Source organism: Entelurus aequoreus, linkage group LG09 (genome assembly GCF_033978785.1).
Source record: "Entelurus aequoreus isolate RoL-2023_Sb linkage group LG09, RoL_Eaeq_v1.1, whole genome shotgun sequence".
NCBI lineage: Eukaryota > Metazoa > Chordata > Actinopteri > Syngnathiformes > Syngnathidae > Entelurus > Entelurus aequoreus.
The window spans coordinates 40,589,371-40,612,477 of record NC_084739.1 but is presented as its reverse complement, the minus strand read 5'-3'; the positions used below and the strand labels follow the sequence as shown (position 1 = coordinate 40,612,477).

Here is a 23,107-nt window from a genome sequence, read left to right as displayed (position 1 = left end):
TATATATATATATATATATATATATATATATATATATATATATATATATATATATATAAAAATAAAATAAATACTTGAATTTCAGTGTTCATTCATTTACAAATATACACACACATAACACTCATCTACTCATTGTTGAGTTAAGGGTTGAATTGTCCATCCTTGTTCTATTCTCTGTCACTATTTTTCTAACCATGCTGAACACCCTCTCTGATGATGCATTGCTGTGTGGCATGCACAAAAGTGCTTTCATCAAATGCACTAGAGTCTGGAATCTTCCATCTCTCCCTAGCATGGCCCAAAACCGGTCAATCTTTGCTTCCTGAGGAAGATCTTCACTACCAAGCACTTGGTACTCCACTACTTCTTCCCGGAGGCTATCCAGGTCCAATCGCAGCTGCGGCTTGGAACTTACAAGCGTATTTCTTCATCTTACTCGTCGGCGGCGTCGCCACGGCTGTATCTTCCTCGTTCTTCTGCTTCGTCTCTTTGTTGTGTGCGCAGTTGTGCACTGCACTCTCTAAAAGCCGTAGATGTTATTGTCACATATGCATGTGCAGTAGATGGCAGTATTGTCCTGTTTAAGAGTGTCACAACATTGCTGTTTACGGCAGACGAACTGCTTTACGGTAGACGAAAACGTGACTGCTGTTGTTGTGTGTTGTTACCGCGCTGGGAAGACGTTAATGAAACTGCCTAACAATAAACCCACATAAGAAACCAAGAACTCGCCCTCCATCATTCTACAGTTATAACGTGATTGGGCAGGCACGCTGTTTATATTGTGGGAAAGCGGACGTGAAAACAGGCTGTCCTCACTCAGGTCCGCATGGAGCTGGAGGGGGCGTGGCCTCCAGCTCCGCCTGAATTTCCGGAGATTTTCGGGAGAAAATTTGTCCCGGGAAGTTTTCGGGAGAGGCGCTGAATTTCGGGAGTCTCCCGGAAAATCCGGGAGGGTTGGCAAGTATGGTGCTGATTTTCTGCACCTGCCTCTGATTAGTGGTCGGGATGCTCACCTGCTCCCGGTTACTAATCAGAGCTATTTATTCCTGCCTTGCGCCGCACTCTGTCTGGCAGTTGTGTTGGCTTCACGTGACGCTTACGTTTGTTTTTTTGTTTTTTTCATGTAAGTTTATATTTACAAGGTTCTTGTTGCCTTGTCTCTTTGTTAAGCTTTGTTGTAGCTTCCTTTGCCATCGGCACATTTTCCTTTCCGTATTTTTGACTTGGTCATTGTAAATAAATCATCTTTTACCTGCACACTGCTTCCTGACGTCCTTTTGAATCTTGGGGAAACGACCACTGCAAAACCATGCCACCTAGACCCATTAGTTGTGTCAGGAAGGACATCTGGCGTAAAACCTAAGTCATGTGATTAACTCGCTGTGGCAACCCTTGACAAAGAAAAGCTGAAAGTGAAAAAGAAAATCTCATAATGCTAATTTTATTCTTGTGATATTTTCACAACCAAACCAACTTAATTTTTTATTAGGATTGTATTTCTCCCAACAATTGCACTAAATGCTTTTTTCCCAATGGTTGCTGTTTTTTTCCTATTTATTAATTTACTTTAAAACTTTTTTAAGGGCCATAAAAAGAAATTGTTGGGCCACAAATAGCCCCGGGCCACAATTTGGAAACTTTGGGTTTGAATCTCCACTAAAAATACCTCTGTGTCATGTTTGCATCTTCTTGTTCATCCACGTGCGCAGTTTTCAGTTTGAACTCCTGCTTCCCCCCACATTCCAAAAACATGCACTTTATTGTAGATTTAGTTGAGACTCTTGATCAGGGGTCTTCAATCTTTTACAGGCCGAGGACACCCACATTAACGAAAAATGGGCCCGAGACCTCCTACTTAAAGGGGAAATGTAATTTTACCAATCGTTCACAATCATGAGAAACAAGAAGACTCGTTTTTTTTTTTTCGCTTTCTAAAATCAAAATCGACTCGTACTAGGTGGCTAGCAAAGCAGCTAATGGGAGCAATCAATTCTACCTCTAAATCACTTTAAATTTGCATTCAAACACCGTTAATAATACTTCATTTATATTGTATACTGACTGTTAGTATGTAACACTAACAGTCATACTCATATTTCACCTTATCTATGTAATCACGAGAGCCGAGTCGGGAGCTGGTGTAGACGTTAGACAGCTTTATTTCCACACACCGAACGGAAGTCCAACCCAACATATATGAACCCACCTGGCACTCCCCCTGGTGGTCACTGGGTGTAACCATGCAGACAAAACATACAGCTCAATACACAACATCCCTCCCCACTTATTCAGATTCACACCCACCTAAAACCACCCCTATTAACCCCAGCCTATAAAAACAGACTAGGCCATAAGCACTTAGAACGTGTGTTATGTGCAAAATGATGCTTTGTGCGAATCGGCGGTGTAACCATAAAATACATTGAAATACCCACTTAGGGGGCTATTGTAAATAGTGAACTCAAACTTAAACACATACATGCTTACTGAGGCCGGGGGGTAGACTACCCCCGCACCTCGGAGTCAGTCAACGGGGATTATTCTGCCCCAAAACGTGACATGACTCTCTAACAACCCACGCCCCCCAGTTCAGATATTAAGGCGGTCTGGAGCTCTGGTAACCCGGAGTGGATACCTCCGGCCTGGCGCGCCAACATCCGCTGTCCATCTGGGTGACCCTCCTGGCTCGGGGGCGACTGTCCCGGTTCCCAGAGCATCCCCTCTTGCCGGAGAAGGGGGGGGAGCAACCGGCTGGGCCCCAATTGTCAGTTCACTCGGCACAGCTGGTTGCTCTGGACCAGTGGGAACCAAAAGCGCACGGTCACCGGCTCTCATCTGCTCTGTGTGACGTCTCCAGAGAGCACCTGCCCCCACATCCACGGAGTAGGATACCGGTCCCTCTTGTGATGCCACTAGTCCAGGCATCCACTTCTCCTCCCCCCGTCGATAATCACGCACCAGCACGGCCTCCCCCACTGCAAACCGTCTGTCCTTAGCCACCAGATCTCTGCATTCTTGTTGGCCCTCCTGCGCCAGCTCCACCGTAGCCGACACGTTCGGCTTCACAAGGTCCAAGCGAGAGCGGAGCCGACGGCGCAGGAAGAGCATAGCCGGAGACTCACTCGTCGTCATGTGAGGCGCATTCCTGTAGCTGAGTAAAAATGCCTCCACTCGATGTTGCAGCGTAAATGTTCCCCTAGACGCTTTCAATGAACGCTTCAACGTCTGCAAAAAACGCTCTGCTTGACCGTTCGTGGCGGGGTGAAACGGCGCTGACCTTTTGTACTTCACTCCGTTTGCCCGGAGAAATGCCCCGAACTCTGCCGCTGTGAATTGTGGCCCATTGTCACTAACCAGTGTCTCTGGTACTCCGTTGCGGGCAAACATACTCCTCAGGGCCTGTACAGTCTTCTCCGTCGTCGTCGTTTTCATCACCTGTACTTCCGGCCACTTATACTACGCATCTACCACCACCAAGAACATGTGTCCTTCGAACGGCCCCGCAAAGTCCACATGGATCCGTTGCCATGGAGATCCCGGCCACGGCCAGGTGTGCAGTGGGGAGAGCGCCGGGTTCTTTTGGTTCCGTTGACACGTAGAGCATGTCCTGGCCTGCTGTTCAATCTGGGCGTCTAACCCGGCCACCAGACATGGCTCCGTGCGATGGCCTTCATCTTGACCATGCCCGGGTGCCCGGCATGTAGTTCCTTCAGAAGTTGCGGTCTCAACGCTGGAGGCACCACCACTCTACTGCCCCATAGCAAACACCCCTGGATCACCGTCAGTTCATCTCGTCGCATGTAGAAGGGTGCCAACGCGTTATTCTGCCCATCTGTTCCAACAAACTGGCCTGACACTACCATATCTACTACCCTAGAGAGCACTGGGTCGTTCTCGTTGGCCCTCCTGCGCCAGCTCCACCGTAGCCGACACGTTCGGCTTCACAAGGTCCAAGCGAGAGCGGAGCCGACGGCGCAGGAAGAGCATAGCCGGAGACTCACTCGTCGTCATGTGAGGCGCATTCCTGTAGCTGAGTAAAAATGCCTCCACTCGATGTTGCAGCGTAAATGTTCCCCTAGACGCTTTCAATGAACGCTTCAACGAACGCTTCAACGTCTGCACAAAACGCTCTGCTTGACCGTTCGTGGCGGGGTGAAACGGCGCTGACCTTTTGTACTTCACTCCGTTTGCCCGGAGAAATGCCCCGAACTCTGCCGCTGTGAATTGTGGCCCATTGTCACTAACCAGTGTCTCTGGTACTCCGTTGCGGGCAAACATACTCCTCAGGGCCTGTACAGTCTTCTCCGTCGTCGTCGTTTTCATCACCTGTACTTCCGGCCACTTAGACTACGCATCTACCACCACCAAGAACATGTGTCCTTCGAACGGCCCCGCAAAGTCCACATGGATCCGTTGCCATGGAGATCCCGGCCACGGCCAGGTGTGCAGTGGGGAGAGCGCCGGGTTCTTTTGGTTCCGTTGACACGTAGAGCATGTCCTGGCCTGCTGTTCAATCTGGGCGTCTAACCCGGCCACCAGACATGGCTCCGTGCGATGGCCTTCATCTTGACCATGCCCGGGTGCCCGGCATGTAGTTCCTTCAGAAGTTGCGGTCTCAACGCTGGAGGCACCACCACTCTACTGCCCCATAGCAAACACCCCTGGATCACCGTCAGTTCATCTCGTCGCATGTAGAAGGGTGCCAACGCGTCATTCTGCCCATCTGTTCCAACAAACTGGCCTGACACTACCATATCTACTACCCTAGAGAGCACTGGGTCATACTTAGTTCCCTTCCTAATATCTTCACTGTCCACTGGGAGTGTCTCAAGGTGATGTACTGTCACCCTATCTACTGCGTCTGGCTTTTCCCCATGCGCTACCTGCAGTGGCAACCGTGAGAGACCATCTGCATTCCCATGATCTGCTGCTTTCCTGTATTGGATTGTGTAGTTGTGTGCCGCTAACACTAACGCCCACCGCTGTAGTCGTGCGGCTGCCATAGGTGGCGTCGCCTTACTGGGACTCAACATACTTGTCAGCGGTCTGTGATCTGTGAGTAGTGTAAAATGGCAGCCGTACAAATAGGCGTGGAATTTACGTACCCCAAAAATAATTCCCAGCGCCTCCCTTTCAATCTGAGCATAATTTTCCTCTGCCTTGCTCAGTGTCCTATAGGCAAAGGCTATGGGTCTCTCCTCACCACCGGGCATCACGTGCGAAAGTACCGCGCCCACCCCATACGGCGACGCGTCACACGCTATCCGCAGGGGCAACCTGGGCTCATAATGCGTTAGCACCTGTTCTGATTGCAAATGGTCTTTTGCTGCCTTAAAGGCTTTCTCACACTCTGGTGACCACTTCCATGCCACTCCGGTGAGCAACAGCTCATGTAACGGGCTGAGCATGGTTGCCATGTTTTTAACAAAACGCCCATAATAGTTTATCAGGCCCAAAAAAAAACAGAGCTGACTCACATTAATGGGGGCTGGGGCCTCCGCTATGGCCTTAAGATTCTCTGGGGACTTATGTAGCCCTTTTTTATCAATGACATGCCCCAAATATTCTAATGAACTCTTGGAGAATTCACATTTCTCCTTCTGTACTCGCAAACCGAATTTTCCCAATCGGCCCAACACTGCATCTAAGTTTTTTAGGTGATCTGCATCGTTCTCCCCAGTCACCAAAATGTCGTCCAGGAAACAATGGACGTTGGGGAGGCACTGCAACACTTGGTCCATGACTCGCTGAAAGATTGACGGCGCAGAGGTGATCCCGAAGGGAAGACGGTTATAGCAAAACATTCCCTTCTGCGTGGTAATGGTCAGATATTTACGGGAGCTTTCCTGAACCGGTACCTGTAAATATGCGTTCGCCAGATCTAATTTGCTGAAACGCTGCCCCCCTGCTAGTGATGCGAAAAGATCTTCCATCCTCGGAATGGGGTAGTGTTCAGCACAAAGCGCGGGATTCAAGGTCACTTTAAAATCTCCGCATATACGTACTTTCCCATTTTTTTTTACAATGGGTACAATTGGAGTAGCCCATTCACTAAACTGTACTGGAGACAGTACGCCGCCCTGTTCCAAACGCTCTAATACCTCCTCCACCTTCGGCCGAAGTGCATACGGCACCGACCGTGCTTGGAAGAACTGCGGTTGATGCACCGGCTTGAGGGTTAACGCCACCTCAAAGCCCTTTAGTGTACCTAGACCTTCTTGGAACACCCTGGCATGGCTGTCTAGTACTGTCGCCATTGTGCGGTCTTCCTGTATGGGATGTGTAGCTCAAACAGTTTTAATCATTGTCCAATCTAACTTTACTTTTCGCAACCATTCTCGTCCAAAAAGAGAGAGAGCGTCACCCTTAACCACATACAGGGGGAGACGTGCCCGTTGTTTGTTGAGACGCACGTCTACTTTTATTACCCCCAAGGGTGTCATAACCTGCCCTGTATACGATCTCAACAGTAGGTTGGTGGTACGGAGGTGTAACTGGCTAAATTTAGCATTGTATAGTTTTTCTGAAATGATCGACACTGCCGCACCTGTGTCTAACTCCATTTCTATAGTTTGTCCCTCCACTTTGGGTCTAACCCAGATAATCGCTGACGCAGCGCTATCATGTTTAACGCTTTTTTTCTACCTCCACTACATGTAAGCCTCCCACCCCATCTGAATCTGTTGTCTCTGGGTCGCTGGGCTTAGTCTCCGCCTCTACCTGATCGGCCCTCTTTTTGAATTTTCCTTTCAATCAATCAATCAATCAATGTTTATTTATATAGCCCTAAATCACAATTTTCTCAAAGGGCTGTACAAGCCACAATGACATCCTCGGTACAGAGCCCACATACGGGCAAAGAAAAACTCACCCCAGTGGGACGTCGGTGAATGACTATGAGAAACCTTGGAGAGGACCGCATATGTGGGTAACCCCCCCCCCCCCCCCCTCCCCCCCTCTAGGGGAGACCGAAAGCAATGGATGTCGAGTGGGTCTGACATAACATTGTGAAAGTCCAGTCCACAGTGGATCCAACACATCAGCGGGAGTCCAGTCCACAGCGGGGCCAACAGGAAACCATCCCGAGCGGAGACGGGTCAGCAGCGCAGAGATGTCCCCAACCGATGCACAGGCTAGTGGTCCACCCGGGGTCCCGACTCTGGACAGCCAGCACTTCATCCATGGCCACCGGACCTATGCAACTCCCCCTCGCAAGGGACAGGGGAGAAGAGGAGAGAAGAAAAGAAATGGCAGATCAACTGGTCTAAAAAAGGGGGGTCTATTTAAAGGCTAGATTATACAAATGAGTTTTAAGATGGGACTTAAATGCTTCTACTGAGGTAGCATCTCTAACTGTTACCGGGAGGGCATTCCAGAGTACTGGAGCCCGAATAGAAAACGCTCTATAGCCCGCAGACTTTTTTTTGGCTCTGGGAATCACTAATAAGCCGGAGTTCTTTGAACGCAGATTTCTTGTCGGGACATATGGTACAATACAATCGGCGAGATAGGCTGGAGCTAAACCGTGTAGTATTTTATACGTAAGTAGTAAAACCTTGAAGTCGCATCTTAAGTGCACAGGAAGCCAGTGCAGGTGAGCCAGTATAGGCGTAATATGATCAAACTTTCTTGTTTTTGTCAAAAGCCTTGCAGCCGCATTTTGTACCAACTGTAATCTTTTAATGCTAGACACGAGACGTAACGAACGCATGAATAATGATCTCAGCGTCGCTAGTGGACAAGATGGAACGAATTTTAGCGATATTACGGAGATGAAAGAAGGCCGTTTTAGTAACACTCTTAATGTGTGACTCAAACGAGAGAGTTGGGTCGAAGATAATACCCAGATTCTTTACCGAGTCGCCTTGTGTAATTGTTTGGTTGTCAAATGTTAAGGTGGTATTATTAAATAGATGTTGGTGTCTAGCAGGACCGATAATCAGCATTTCCGTTTTCTTAGCGTTGAGTTGCAAAAAGTTAGCGGACATCCATTGTTTAATTTCATTAAGACACGCCTCCAGCTGACTACAATCCGGCGTGTTGGTCAGCTTTAGGGGCATGTAGAGTTGAGTGTCATCAGCATAACAGTGAAAGCTAACACCGTACTTGCGTATGATGTCACCCAGCGGCAGCATGTAAATACTAAAGAGTGCAGGGCCAAGAACCGAACCCTGGGGAACTCCGCACGTTACCTTGACATAGTCCGAGGTCACATTGTTATGGGAGACGCACTGCATCCTGTCAGTAAGATAAGAGTTAAACCAAGACAAGGCTAAGTCTGACATACCAATACGTGTTTTGATACGCTCTAATAAAATATTATGATTGACGGTATCGAAAGCGGCGCTAAGATCAAGAAGCAGCAACATAGATGACGCATCAGAATCCATCGTTAGCAATAGATCATTAGTCATTTTTGCGAGCGCTGTCTCCGTAGAGTGATTTGCCCTGAAACCGGATTGAAAAGGTTCACAGAGATTGTTAGTCACTAAGTGTTCATTTAGCTGCTGTGCAACAATTTTTTCAAGAATTTTGGAAATAAACGGAAGGTGGGAGACCGGTCGGTAGTTTACCATGAGTTCAGGATCGAGGTTAGGTCTTTTGAGCAGAGGATGAATAACCGCTTTTTTGAATGCTAGGGGAACAGTGCCGGAGGAAAGTGATAAGTTTATAATATTTAACACTGATGGACCTAATAATACAAACAGTTCCTTGATAAGTTTCCCAGGAAGTGGGTCAAGTAAACATGTTGTTTGTTTTATCCCACTTACACGCTGTAATAATTCCTCTAATGTTATTTCATCAAAAATAGAGAGACTATTTTGGAGGGCAGTGTCCGTCGTATATACAGTCGTATTTGTGTTAATAGAACCCAGTTGTAGCTGGGATGCGTTGTCTTAACCTCCTTTCTAATGAGTTCAATTTTCTTATTAAAGAAATTCATAAAATCATCTGCCGAGTGGGTGGAGCTACTGGGAGGAGTCCCTTGTTGGGTTAGCAATGCTACTGTACTAAACAGAAATTTAGGATCGTTTTTGTTGAGGCGGATGAGATTTGAGTAGTATTTAGCTTTAGCTAAGGTAAGCATGCGTTTGTAAGTTATTAAACTATCACTCCATGCTTGGTGGAAAACCTCAAGTTTAGTCGCGCGCCATTTGCGTTCCAGTTTTCTACATGATAATTTATGAGCTCTAATTTCTTCTGTAAACCATGGGGTGCGCCTTTTAGGGGCCCTTTTTTGCTTTAGCGGTGCTATACTATCAATAATTTCGCGCAAGGCATCGTCAAAGTTGTTAGTGAGGTTATCAATAGAGCCGACATAATTTGGGAATGGTGCCATTACCGAAGGCAGTAGGTCAGGAAGAGTCATCGTTGTGGCAGCATTAATGTTGCGGCCGCTATAGCAGTTATTATTATTATTAGCTTGTTGACAATGAGTCAAAACTTCAAATTTTATAAGGTAATGATCGGACATTACTTTAGTATATGGAAGTATCATAACTTTGGAGGTGGTGACACCCCTGACAAGCACTAGATCTATTGTATTACCGTTGCGATGCATGGGTTCATGTATTATTTGTGTAAGACCACAGCTATCAATTATGGTTTGGAGCGCCACGCACTGAGGGTCCGATGGGGTATTCATATGGATATTAAAGTCCCCCATTATGATTATATTGTCGGCGTGCGTCACTAGATCAGCAACGAACTCTGAGAATTCACTGATAAAGTCCGAATAGGGCCCAGGGGGGCGATAGATACCAGCCAGGTCGAGAGGTAGCGGTGTGACAGACCTCATAGTAAGCACCTCAAACGATTTATATTTATTATTTAGGTTAGTGGTAAGGTTGAAATTTTCATTGTATATTAGTGCGACACCCCCTCCCCTTTTAAGAGGACGGGCAACATGTGCATTCGTATAGTTAGGAGGAGATGCCTCATTGAGCGCAAAAAATTTGTCTGGTTTGAGCCAGGTTTCGCTAAGACCAATGACGTTAAGATTGTTGTCTCTAATGACCTCATTAACTAATAACGCCTTGGGAGACAATGATCTTATGTTTAAAAAGCCCATATTATAGGTATTGGGCTGTTTTGACGAGTTTTTGTTAAGATTATCCGTAGTGGCAATATTAACAATGTTGCGTTTATTATGCGTAGTGCACTTTAAATAGTTTCGACCATATCTAGGAATTGATATGACGGGAATTTTCCGATTGTTTGCTTGGTGCTGCAATAGACTGGACATATCATAATTTGCCACCTCAGTAGAATGCATGTCCACCTCTGACACTGACACAACAGAAAAAACATTATGTGAATTGTGTATTATTCTAAGAGAATTGCTATGCGTACATGGATTATCCAACCTGGCGCTGGCTAGTTCTAGCTTAACTGACTCCTCACCCGGACTAACAGACATTGTAATTGTGTAACTGTGACCGGGCTTGCTCTAGTGTAGTCAGTCAAGTGAGACTTAAATAGTAGTCTATGTTTCTAGACAGGATGATGGCGCCTTCCTGGTTACGGTGAAGGCCGTCTCTCATCAGCAAGCCTGGTTTGCCCCAGAAAGAGGGCCAGTTATCAATAAACGTTATTCCCTGTTGCCTACAGTACCTAGATAGCCACTTGTTAAGCGAGACTAATCTGCTATATCTCTCATCATTGCCTCTCGCAGGCAGGGGGCCAGAGACAATTACTCGATGCCTGGACATCTTTCTGGCGAGATCACAAGTCCTGGCTATGTTTCTCTTTGTAATCTCTGACTGTCTCATTCTAGTGTCATTGGAGCCAACGTGTACAACTATATTCGCATAATTAGTGGTGCGATTAGCCTGTCGTACGTGTTTACTAGGCCTGTTGTGAGTTAGCTCCCTAAGATTAGCTTCAATGTCAGGTGCTCTGGCCCCGGGGATACACTTTACTGTGGCTGGTTTGCTAAGCTTTATGTTTCGGGTGATGGAGTCCCCTATGACTAAGGTGTGGTGCCCGGTAGACTGGGGTGTAGGACTAGCTAAAGAGCTAAATCTATTATGCGTCTCAACCGGTACACCGTAGCTTGTAGGCCGCTTAGGACTGCTACAAGCTGGGCTAGTTAGCTCGCTACAGCTAACGCTAGCAGATGTGTCCGCAACATCTAAAGTTACGACATTACTCTGCTCTAACTGGCGGACACGGCCCTCTAGCAGAGCCAACCTCTCCGTGAGTATGGTGCAAGACGCGCAGGAAGCCATTAATCACAGTGTTTTCTGTCACCGAGTGAAGTTCCTGCTGTCCTCAGGGAAGTGGTCGCGGTCTGCGGGAGTAGCTTCCTACTTACCTTCTGACCGGCGCTGTCTTTCTCCGCCCTAGCTTAGCAGCTAGAGATAGAGCGATACTTAGCCTTTTTCGCAACAGCGAACAGACGGCGAGCAGTCACGCACTTTCGTTTTCTGTCCCTTTCTAACCCCCAAAAAATGTGTTGTTTTCGGTCCCCCTTTATCCTCCCTGCACATACAATTGTGGCAGGACTGGTCCTTGTAGAAACATTCCTCCATTTTGTGATTTACTCTACCACGAGTGCATTTACGGCCCGGTGGCAATGAGAGAGAGACAGCGTTCACCTTCTGTGAGCTACTAAGCTGTTGAGATTCTCGTGCCACTGTTTCTATTGAAACTGCTAGTTCAACTGCTCTTTGGTATGTTAAATCCTTCTCTGTTAACAGCCTCTTTTTAATCGACTCACTGTTCAACCCACACACTAACCTGTCTCTTAGTGCATCCTGCAGGTAAGCTCCAAATTCACAGTGCTCTGATAATTTTTTTAGATCCGTTACATACTGTGTAATAGTTTTCCCCTCCCCCTGATCTCTCTTATGAAATCTATATCTCTCCGCTATCACTATGGGCTTTGGGGAGAAATGTGCTTGCAACAATGTCACTACCTCATCATACGTTTTCGTGCCCGGCTTCTCTGGGGCGATGAGGCTGCGCAGTAGACCGTACATCGCCGGTCCCATCACGCTGAAAAACACCGGCAGCTTCCTCCCCTCATTCAGTCCATTTGCTGCCACGAAGTGCTCAAACCTCTCCACGTATGTCGACCACTGCTCCGTCGACTCATCAAAGGCGTCCATCTGTCCCAGGATGCCCGCCATGCTCGCAGGTCGTCCCGACGTGAGCCGTACCCCCGCTGCTATGCGGAGATAATGCTAACCAAGCTAAGCTAACTCTAGCCATCAATAAACTCCGCGGATTCGCCGCCACCCGCCTCTTAATCCGTCGGCAGGCGCATCCGTGCTCGTCGCCAATTATTGTATACTGACTGTTAGTATGTAACACTAACAGTCATACTCATATTTCACCTTATCTATGTAATCACGAGAGCCGAGTCGGGAGCTGGTGTAGACGTTAGACAGCTTTATTTCCACACACCGAACGTAAGTCCAACCCAACATATATGAACCCACCTGGCACTCCCCCTGGTGGTCACTGGGTGTAACCATGCAGACAAAACATACAGCTCAATACACAACAATTTACGTTCCATAACCTGTTTAATAACCAAACTCTATTTCTAGCGTTGTTACACAGCTCCATGCTACGGCCAAAGCTGTAAAAGCTAGCTACGGCAAGAGATAAGCTAGTTTCTATGACAACAGGAAACACGTTTGAGTTTGTAATGAACAACACTGCGATACGACACCAATCTGTACTGACTGAAAAACATGAACGATTAGTATTAACACAAATTTCATGTTTTGTTTGTACACAGCTAGCCAGACAGCGTATGTACTGTAGTTGTACTAACACGCATGGCATTCTTCGTGTATCATGATCGATATTAAAGTGACTCCCTCGATGAACAGATGTTCGTCTGGTCCAGCTAGCCTGGGACGTTACCGGTTGATTTTAGGTAAGCACTCCATTTATGTCAACATAGCTTGTCTCCAAGTTCCATATTTATAGCGTCAAAATCGCTTCCACCTCACTCTCCCGGCTTCCCCCTGCTCCAACGTCTCACTCTTCCTTTTTTGCTGGCTTCTATAAGCAGCAGTATATTTAGCTTCAAAAGTATAAGGTTGTAAATCCTCATTTATCCAAAAATAGTCATCTTTGTTGTTTGTTAGCAAGTCTGCCATGATTAGAAAACACACTCGTGTTTGTAGGAAGTAGGCAAACACATGTTGTCAGAAGTGCGCTGCTATGGAAATAGAAATCAATGTGCGGAAGAAATCAGTTCCGGAAATGATAAAAATGATCAAAATAGGGGAAAATATTGAACATATTGCATATTGTTATGAGCGTCTTCGTTACTACATTATGTATAGACTTGCAGTGTGTATATAAAACGTTGTTGGAGGGTTTTGAAGTTTTAGAGGGCTTTGAAGGCTACAACGGTGAATCCCATTAGCCGCATCTTTCAAGCGTTTTTCATCATCTTTAAAATTGTAAAGAAAAAAAGACGTGTGCTTGTCTCTCATAATGATTGTGAACGACAGGAATAATTCCCCAAAAAAGTGCAGTTTCCCTTTAAATATCTTGTATACAAATGGTGTTTAAAATGAGACTGCTCCTAAATCTGCCTTGTTTACCTGTACTTTCTGTGGTGGTGGGCTTATTTCTCATCTGCTTGTGTTTTTTGTTGTGTTACAGGACTAACTATTTGCACGATAAGAATGGGCTGTTTGCCAATCTCACAAAGTCTCAGGATTGGTTGTTAAACGATAAGGGCGTAGGGGGTTGGAAGAACAAATAAAAAGCTAGATATGGCATTTATGGCTCTTTTGCATTCCAATGCGTTCTGGATTTTTTTCTATCTTCATTGGTTACAGTAATTAAACGATTAATTAAACCAACATGGTATGATTCGAAGCTTGTTTCTAATCGAATAATTGATTTAACTGCTTAGCACTCAGAATCAAGGATTGGAATTGGGGGTTATATCACCAAATAATTCCCGGGCGCGGCCACCGCTGCTACTCACTGCTCCCCTGTGGGGCTGGGTCAAATGCAGAGGATAATTTCACCGCACCTAGTGTGTGTGTGACAATCATTGGCACTTTAAGTTTAACTTTAATCATTGCAACTTTATCTATCCTGTGATTGGCTGACGATCAGTCACCTGAGGTCAGGTGAAATAGGCTCCAGCTTTCTCTCCCATCAACCTAATGAGGTCAAGCAGTATAGAAAATATATAGATGGTGGTAACAGTTAATTATGGCGTGCCAAATGTGACGAAGTGTAATCAATACGTCCACAATTTTTTACGGCTTGTCCATTTCGGGGTTGTGGGGGGTGCTGGAGCCTATCTCAGCTGTATTCGGGCAGAAGGCGGGGTACACCCTGGACAAGTCGCCACCCCATCACAGGGCCAACACAGATAGACAGACAACATTCACACACTAGGGTCAATTTAGTGTTGCCAATCAACCTATCCCCAGGTGCATGTCTTTGGAGGAAGCCGGAGTATCCAGAGGGAACCCACGCAGTGGCGGGGAGAACATGCAAACTAGCCCGGGGATTGAACCCAGGACTTTCACATTGTGAGGCACATGCACTAACCCCTGTGCCATAGATAAATACATATTTAAATAATTACTCAACTGCATCATTAATTAATTATAATTGGAATTAAATACATAGTGTCCTTAATGTATTTAATGTTAAATTAAATGTATTTCAGGATTTAATTAATTATTTCACGATTTAATTATTTATTGATTTTACTATTTCATGATTTATTAAATGAATTAATTGATAAATGACATTTAAGGTGTATTTATTTATTTAATTGTGTCCTATTTTGCTATAGCTAATTGGGCTTTTATTTCGAAATCCCACCCGAATTGTTGCAGCGTTAAAAAAAAAGAGCTAAATCAAATGTTATCATCATATACGTTTTTTCTTTGAATTAGCCTTTTATTCATTTTTTTTTTTAATCAACAATCAACATTGTTTTATTTTGAAATCACACCAGAAATGAAAGTGGGGGGTTCCTTCCTGCATGTCTTTCTACTGTTCCAAACTGGAAGCTAGCTTGACTGCAGTAAGATGAGGAGAGAAGCTACATTAGCCAACAGTCCTGAGCGTTCTCCTTCCTCTCAGTCGGTGGTTCTAATCTGGACCCTAGTGGACACCATCGACTGAGGCTGCTGGACCACAGCGGAGGCTCGGCTACCTGGGGGATCGACATGACTGCGGTCGCTGGCAATAATCCCTCCACTCCGCTCAACTAAGTTGCTGCCATGGCGACTTCGTGGAGAGATGCTTACTATGAAATGGACCATCTACCTCCACTGCTGGAAGATGAGGTACGTTGTCGTTGTAGACTATTTAAATTAATTTTAAATCATATTTTATTACAGATATAGGTATGAGTCTCAGGTAGTTGCAGGTACATTCAACGCATCTCTGCATAAAAGAAAGATGCAGGTTGCTGTGTAAAATCCTGCCATCTCCAGAATATTTTGACAAATATAATGTATACTATTTGTTCACAATTTGGAAATGTCTATCCAGGGCATAGTGAGGTTTTGGAATGGCTTCTTCAGTATAATAATACTACACTGGTCTGTACTGAGAGTTATAATTATTTCTTTATTTTCTTTCTTTCTTTCTTTAGTTTATTTCGAACATGAACACACTTACAGCATAATACATCACACAAGTTCGTATTATTTCACTTACATCAAGGAGTAGGAAGAAGTAGGGCTGGGCGATATGGCCTTTTTTTAATATCTCAATATTTTTTGGCCTTGTCACGATACACGATATATATCTCGATATTTTGCCTTTGCCTTGAACGAACACTTGATGCATATAATCACAGCAGTATGATGATTCTATATGCACTTTTTGTACAGAACGCCACTACAATAGTTTAAAACAAATGAAGTGCACTTTTGTGCATGATGTCACACAAGATATTTCAATAACTGTCAAATAAAAATGAGCTGCATAATAGGAAATCAAATAGTGTATGTCCTTTGCTATGTGGTAGGTTCCTGCGGACGTTGTCTCCTTCTGTTGTTGACAATTTTTTTCATACGGTGTTGATGTGGAAATGGTTGCTTCGGCATTTTGTTGGTGTGTCACCGAACAGAGATGTTGACATGCGGAGTTTCAAACACTCTTCCTTCTCTAGCGGGTGACTTTTCAAATGATGCTACATATTAGCAGTAATGCTACTTTTTGTAGCAACGCTTTTGCCGCATACTTGACAAATTACAGTTGTCTGTTCGACACTTGAAGCCAAATTACCACCAGACGATATACTCCCGGCTGTTTTTCTTGGGAATTAATTCTTCCTTCATTTGTTACCAGATTTGCACCTTTTTTCTTTCGTATTACCACTCGCACCACAGCTAACGTTACCGATGCCGCTACCTCTCTGCTCCGCGAGGGCGTATACGTATGTGACGTATGTAAGAAGGTGCGCTTGTTTTACGTCTCTGTGAGAAAGAGAGACAACAAAGAGTGAGAAACGCCTGTTGTGTAATGCCCGCAGCTAAAAGCAACTGCGTGAGAATGTATACTCGAATATCACGATATAGTCATTTTCTATATCGGACAGATAAACCCGCGATATATCGAGTATATCGATATATTGCCCAGCCCTAGGAAGAAGCAAAGCTTATTTACCTACTCAGTGGCCTAGTGGTTAGAGTGTCCGCCCTGAGATCGGTAGGTTGTGAGTTCAAACCCTGGCCGAGTCATACCAAAGACTATAAAAATGGGACCCATAATCTCCCTGCTTGGCACTCAGCATCAAGGGTTGGATTTGGGGGTTAAATCACCAAAAATGATTCCCGGGCACGGCCACCGCTGCTGCCCACTGCTCCCCTCACCTCCCAGAGGGTGATCAAGGGTGATGGGTCAAATGCAGAGAATAATTTTGCCACACTTAGTGTGTGTGTGACAATCATTGGTACTTTAACTTTAATCCTACCTCTTTCCCACTTCGGAGCGTTTACAAATATATACATTCATTTACTGACTTTTTTATAGTAAAATGACATCCGTGACCGTGAATGAGTAATACAACAGTTTTGTAATATCAGAATCAGAAGAATCAGAATAGTTTTATTCCCATTGTTTGAGAACGGGTTCACAAACTAGGAAATTTTCTGTGTGCAATCGTGCAACATAAAACACATATAACACATATTTGGTAATAAAAAGAGCTGTAACTGAGCTATCAGATCTTGTTATAGACTTAGAAGGAATTCAAGGAATTCAAGGAGCTACTGTTAGGAGTTATTGTTCATGTGTCTGATGGCCGAGGGGAAAAAACTGTTATATAAATAAATAAATATATAAAATAAATATAAAACTGTTATATATATATAATGAAGTCAGTCATTATTAACATACTGAGATGAAGAATATCTTATTTTCAATAATGCAGCTTTGTTTACGTGTTACAGTACAAATTATTGTTTTCACTATGATGCAGTGTCGTTTTTTATACCTGTAAACTTCAACAATACATTGGTAAATTATTATTTTCAATCAATAATTGTAACTGCTTTGTTTTGCAGGTGTGTCTAATGTTGTTGCCAGTCAGTTACATTTTAGTAAAAGTATTACCGTATTTGTTGCACTATGAAGCGCACTTAAAATCCTTAAATGTATAATCCGGTGCACCTTGTACGGATTAATTCTGCTTGTGCATACCGACTTCAAAGCAGTTTTATGTTTTACATGGTGTAATGATAAGTGTGACCAGTAGATGGCAGTCACTCATAAGAGATACATGTGGACTGCAGGTTGACGCCCCCTTTTCAATAAATTACACTAGCAAGTACAAGTTAGCCAGCAAGCCTAAAACTTTAATGTTTCATCGAGAATTAAGAACATTACACACAGCCAACGTTCACTCTAAGCGCACTCAAGCGTCCTCTGCGCACGGCAAATCTATGCCACGCACAAAATCAAATAAAAAAATAAGCGCATAACAATTTTCGACACACGGACACAACAGAGAAAACAGTTTTCGTCATCATTGTTCAAATATTGTAACGTCTGTCGAGACGCTTTTCAGGACATTAAGTCCATCCATCACTTTACTGAGCAAAACTCTTTATTGTCGGCCATAAACACATCACCAAAACATTGGTAAAAAAAATGATATCTAGCAAAACTGGTCACTTTCTCCAGTACAAACCTGACCAAAAGCAACTTTGTTATATCAACAGCAGCCGCTCGCTCTTTCTCACTTGCGCCAACACATGCACATATGGCACTTAGCCAGTGATGCGTTTACAGCCACACAAAAAGTCGGACAACTCCAACACCACACATAAGTGTCATTCCAGGTCGTTACACTATGATTTACCATTCAAATGTGTGCTTATTCTAGTGTCATTTATTAGGAATCTTAATTTATACATATTAATCATGCTGTTAGTGTATTAAATAAATACTAATAAAAATATATTTTTTACAAACAGGAAGTTGCAGGAATGTACACATGATCCCCTGCTTACATCTCATTGTGCAACATGTGAAGGTTTTAATGGGAACTAAATGCAATGTCTGAAAGGGATACACATTATTTCCAAAGCAGGACCTCCACCCAGACAAACAATACAAGTACACAGTTCATGAAAAACAATATTTTTTGTTATTGTCATTGTAAGTGGGCCTAAACACTTATATTAGAAAATAATATCATGGAAATGACTGCTGTCATTTGATTATAATAATAAGAGAATGTTGTCTGTCTATCTGTGTTGGCCCTGCGATGAGGTGGCGACTTGTCCTGGGTGTACCCCGCCTTCCACCCGAATGCAGCTGAGATAGGCTCCAGCACCCCCCGCGACACCGAAAGGGACAAGCGGTAAAAAATGGATGGATGGATGGATGGAGATTGAACTTGTTATTTAGTCAGGTTTGGGACAGGTGTGCTGCTGGTGTAGCCACAGTGTGCACGTCTGATGTTGCTCACATGGGCTCCACTGAATGCTCAGGGAGTTTTTGCGTTTGCTCACACACATGAAAAATTTGAGGGAACATTGCACACAGCAGTCAAAAAAATCTGTCAAAATGTTTTCGTATGACTTTGGTAAACTACAAATGGAATGCGGAGCATTACGGCTACTGTAGCCAGATGTACTGTGCTTCAACAAACGGGTATTATTATTGTGTGTGTGTGATTAAAAGTTAAAGTACCAATGATTGTCACACACACACTAGGTGTGGCAAAATTATTCTCCGTATTTGACCCATCACCCTTGATCACCCCCTGGGAGGTGAGGGGAGTAGTGAGCAGCAGCGGTGGCCGCACCCAGGAATCATTTTGGGTGATTTAACCCCCAATTTCAACCCTTGATGCTGAGTGCCAAGCAGGGAGGTAATGGGTCCCATTTTTATAGTCTATGGTATGACTCGGCCGGGGTTTGAACTCACAACCTACCGATCTCAGGGCGTACACTCTAACCACTAGGCCACTGAGTAGCTTAGGTTGGTTAGTAAGGACCCCCAAATGGCACCTATTACAGTAGGAAACATATTATCTGCCGTTTTGTTTTCACATATTATGCAAAACCAACTTTTTTAACCTATTGGTTCTCGCTGTTTTGTATTATGAATCCCAAAAATGTGCACCTGTCTGCCATTGTGGTCCACACCGTAGTGAACAAGCTCCTTCTTTTTTCTCTATCCTCTTTTGTGGGTCATTCATCCTCTGCATTAACCAATATAAAGTAGCATACAGTTCTAACTTACCGTTTAGACTCGCTATGGAAGCTCTAAAAACTACCAGTACAACAAAGATGACAGGAAGAAGACACTGTCAAAGTGGAGTCACGCAAATAAGACCAACCACACAACGGCGCATACTGAAGAGACGGTCAGAAAGAGGCTTGAAGATGGTCGGTATAACAAAAACTATCCAACATTTTGACCAAAGAACCACCACTACATGTTAGGTAGATCATAAGGAAGTGTTTTAAATGTAGAAAAAAAAATCATTATGTGACCCCTTTAATGCTCCCTATAATTCGGTGCACCTTTTGTATGGAAAATAGACCTGAATAGTGGTAAGAGAGTCTAATTGTAAAGATTTTAACTGACATAATTGCAGTGTTAAAAATTATTTACTCTGTGTGATTTGTTTGATTTTTTTCAACCTGGTTGTCACAAATAACAGCTAGCGAGTCCTGAGAAAGCTTGTGCCAACACAAAAACACACAGTAATATCACATGCCATCTGTGAGTTCTGCCGTATCTTTCAATAATCATCTCAGCTTTAGCTAACACAGAAGTGCAATGACACTCCAACCAGGATTGCAAACGCTTGCAGCCAACCCTATGTAGGACAGTGTGTAGAACTTCGAGCTTCCCTTTATACTGTTCTCTAGGGTAACTGTCTATTTATGGGGCGCCTGCGGTTTGAAGCACAACTTTTGTGACCTATAACTGTGATCATTATGCGGGATCACATCACCATGCTTTCTTCACGATGTGCGGAACCATAGTTAAGCATTTGTTTACACAAAACTACTTCATGCCTATGAAGAATACTTTGCCTGGGAGACCATTCAGTTACAGCTGAACATGCATTGATGACTTTGGGAGGAGAAAATAATCACTTTGAGCGATTGCATTTTTATTAGATAAGGGGGTATGACATTTGCGGTGCAGTGTTTTTATTATCCAAAGAAAAAAACAGAACAGCCTGCTATCCTCAAAGGCCGCATCAGAATGGTAGATGCTATTGTTTTATTAAGATCCCCATTCGCTGCAGTAGAGCTTCCTGTGGTCTTTATAAATACAAAAGGAAAAACTGAATACTCTACTGAATGTATCATGAAAACTGAAAGCGTTTGTTCACAGATGACTCACTCTACTGAGGGGGTGTGTAGAATCACTGCATGGTGTCCATGTGGAGGTTGTGGTAAAGATGTGCCAAATGGTCTTGCTTTTTAATAAAATTCAACATTTTCAGATCCAAGTTACAGAAAAATACAACAAGTTAGCAACAACCAGTGTTAAGAAAATTGATGTTTTTATAAAGTACAGTTGTATCTAATCTTACGACCACATTGCGTTCCACAACCGAGCTCGTAACTCAGAATACTCATGTCTCAAAGCAGCCCTGCTCCTTGAAATGAATGGAATTCAATTTTATCCGTGCTTGGCCCCCCCCAAAACACCACCATTTTAACATGTAAAGTGCACGTTTAAAAGAAAAACAAACTTTTAGATAATAAATACTGTTTGAAAGTCAATACAATAGAATGTGCTACAAATAACTACCGTAGTTTTATATAATTTAATAATAATGTACACCTTTTACCTTGGACTAATGCCGTTCTTCCCCTCGGGCTGCTTCTCCATCCAGTGTTGCCAAGTCCGCTTATTATAAGCGACTTTGGGCATGTTTTCATTACGCAGCTGGTATCTTGTTTCTCTCGTGAGAAATGGCAACACTGTCTCCGCCGTGTTACATTAGGTACTAGGAAACCATTGTTTATGTTGCACACTGACCTCTTTGAGTGACGATCCAGAGAGGTCAGAGTTGACAGAACCAAACATGTTTGTCTGACCCAGCGAGCAAGACTAATGCTCGCTCATCCAGTTTGTAGAGTCAAGAGAAAAGAACAACTTAAAACACGTCAGACAGACCATTCGGCAGCTTCTTAATATACACATCTATCTTTACACAAGGAATAATGTCCACTGGGGGGAATGTTTTTTGGCGCACAAGCTGAAATTTGCTTCAGAGTGGTGCAGACTGACAGTGCTACAGTCTCCCCACTTTTCAGAATCTGTTAAGGTTTTTATTGTTTTTTTTTCTCATTCAGTGGGTATCATCCTTCGCACTCTCGTTCTCTGTCCCACTGGTTGGAGCGCAGGACTGTGTTGATCTTTGGCTGTGTGCCATTTGTTTATTTGATACAGACATTTTTCACTATACATATGTTGCACATCTGTGAGGAGTTTGCATGTTCTCCCCGTGACTGCGTGGGTTCCCTCCGGGTACTCCGGCTTCCTCCCACCTCCAAAGACATGCACCTGGAGATAGGTTGATTAGCAACACTAAATTGGCCCTAGTGTGTGAATGTGAGTGTGAATGTTGTCTGTCTATCTGTGTTGGCCCTGCGATGAGGTGGCGACTTGTACAGGGTGTACCCCGCCTTCTGCCCGATTGTAGCTGAGATAGGCTCCAGCGCCCCCCGTGACCCCGAAGGGAATAAGCGGTAGAAAATGGATGGATGGATGGATGGCTCGCTGCATATCCCCCGCGGAAACTCCAGCATAGAGCAAAGTCCAACCCCTCTCAAGAAGTTTTAGTTCCAGAGCCTATGCTGTGCATTGATGTGAGCCCGACTATACACTACCGTTCAAAAGTTTGGGGTCACATTGAAATGTCCTTATTTTTGAAGGAAAAGCACTGTACTTTTCAATGAAGATAACTTTAAACTAGTCTTAACTTTAAAGAAATACACTCTATACATTGCTAATGTAGTAAATGACTATTCTAGCTGCAAATGTCTGGTTTTTGGTGCAATATCTACATAGGTGTATAGAGGCCCATTTCCAGCAAGTATCATTCCAGTGTTCTAATGGTACAATGTGTTTGCTCATTGGCTCAGAAGGCTAATTGATGATTAGAAAACCCTTGTGCAATCATGTTCACACATCTGAAAACAGTTTAGCTCGTTACAGAAGCTACAAAACTGACCTTCCTTTGAGCAGATTGAGTTTCTGGAGCATCACATTTGTGGGGTCAATTAAACGCTCAAAATGGCCAGAAAAAGAAAACTTTCATCTGAAACTCGACAGTCTATTCTTGTTTTTAGAAATGAAGGCTATTCCACAAAATTGTTTGGGTGACCCCAAACTTTTGAACGGTAGTGTATCTAGATTGTATCTCTCAACCTCACGCACAAGTTCAGGCTCCTTCTCCGCCAGAGGGGTGACGTTCTATGTCCCGACAACCAGATTTGGCAACCGAGGACAGGGTGGCCAAGGCATTCGCCTTCGACTGCTGCCCAGTCCACATAGCACCGAACTCTCATTGATCCCCCTGCAGGTGGTGGGTCAGCGGGTTGGGGGTTACACATGTCTCTTTCGGGCTGTACCCGGCCGGGCTCTGTGAAGGAAGTTCCGGCCACCA

The 23,107-nt window shown here is 44.2% G+C and overlaps 1 protein-coding gene and 2 pseudogenes across 1 annotated transcript in view; 1 reads left to right on the top strand and 2 right to left on the bottom strand.

Moving 5' to 3' along the window:
- Positions 1–2,592: 2,592 nt before the first annotated feature.
- Positions 2,593–3,686, bottom strand: LOC133656984 (uncharacterized protein K02A2.6-like; annotated as a pseudogene).
- A 190-nt stretch (positions 3,687–3,876) lies between these two features.
- LOC133656983 (uncharacterized protein K02A2.6-like) lies at positions 3,877–12,137 on the bottom strand (annotated as a pseudogene).
- A 2,848-nt stretch (positions 12,138–14,985) lies between these two features.
- LOC133656982 (kinase non-catalytic C-lobe domain-containing protein 1) overlaps positions 14,986–23,107 on the top strand; it is a 78,179-nt gene continuing 70,057 nt past the window's right edge. The window contains exon 1 of the mRNA XM_062057872.1: positions 14,986–15,293. The gene's annotated coding sequence lies outside the window, so the exon portion shown is untranslated. The remainder of the gene's footprint in view (positions 15,294–23,107) is intronic.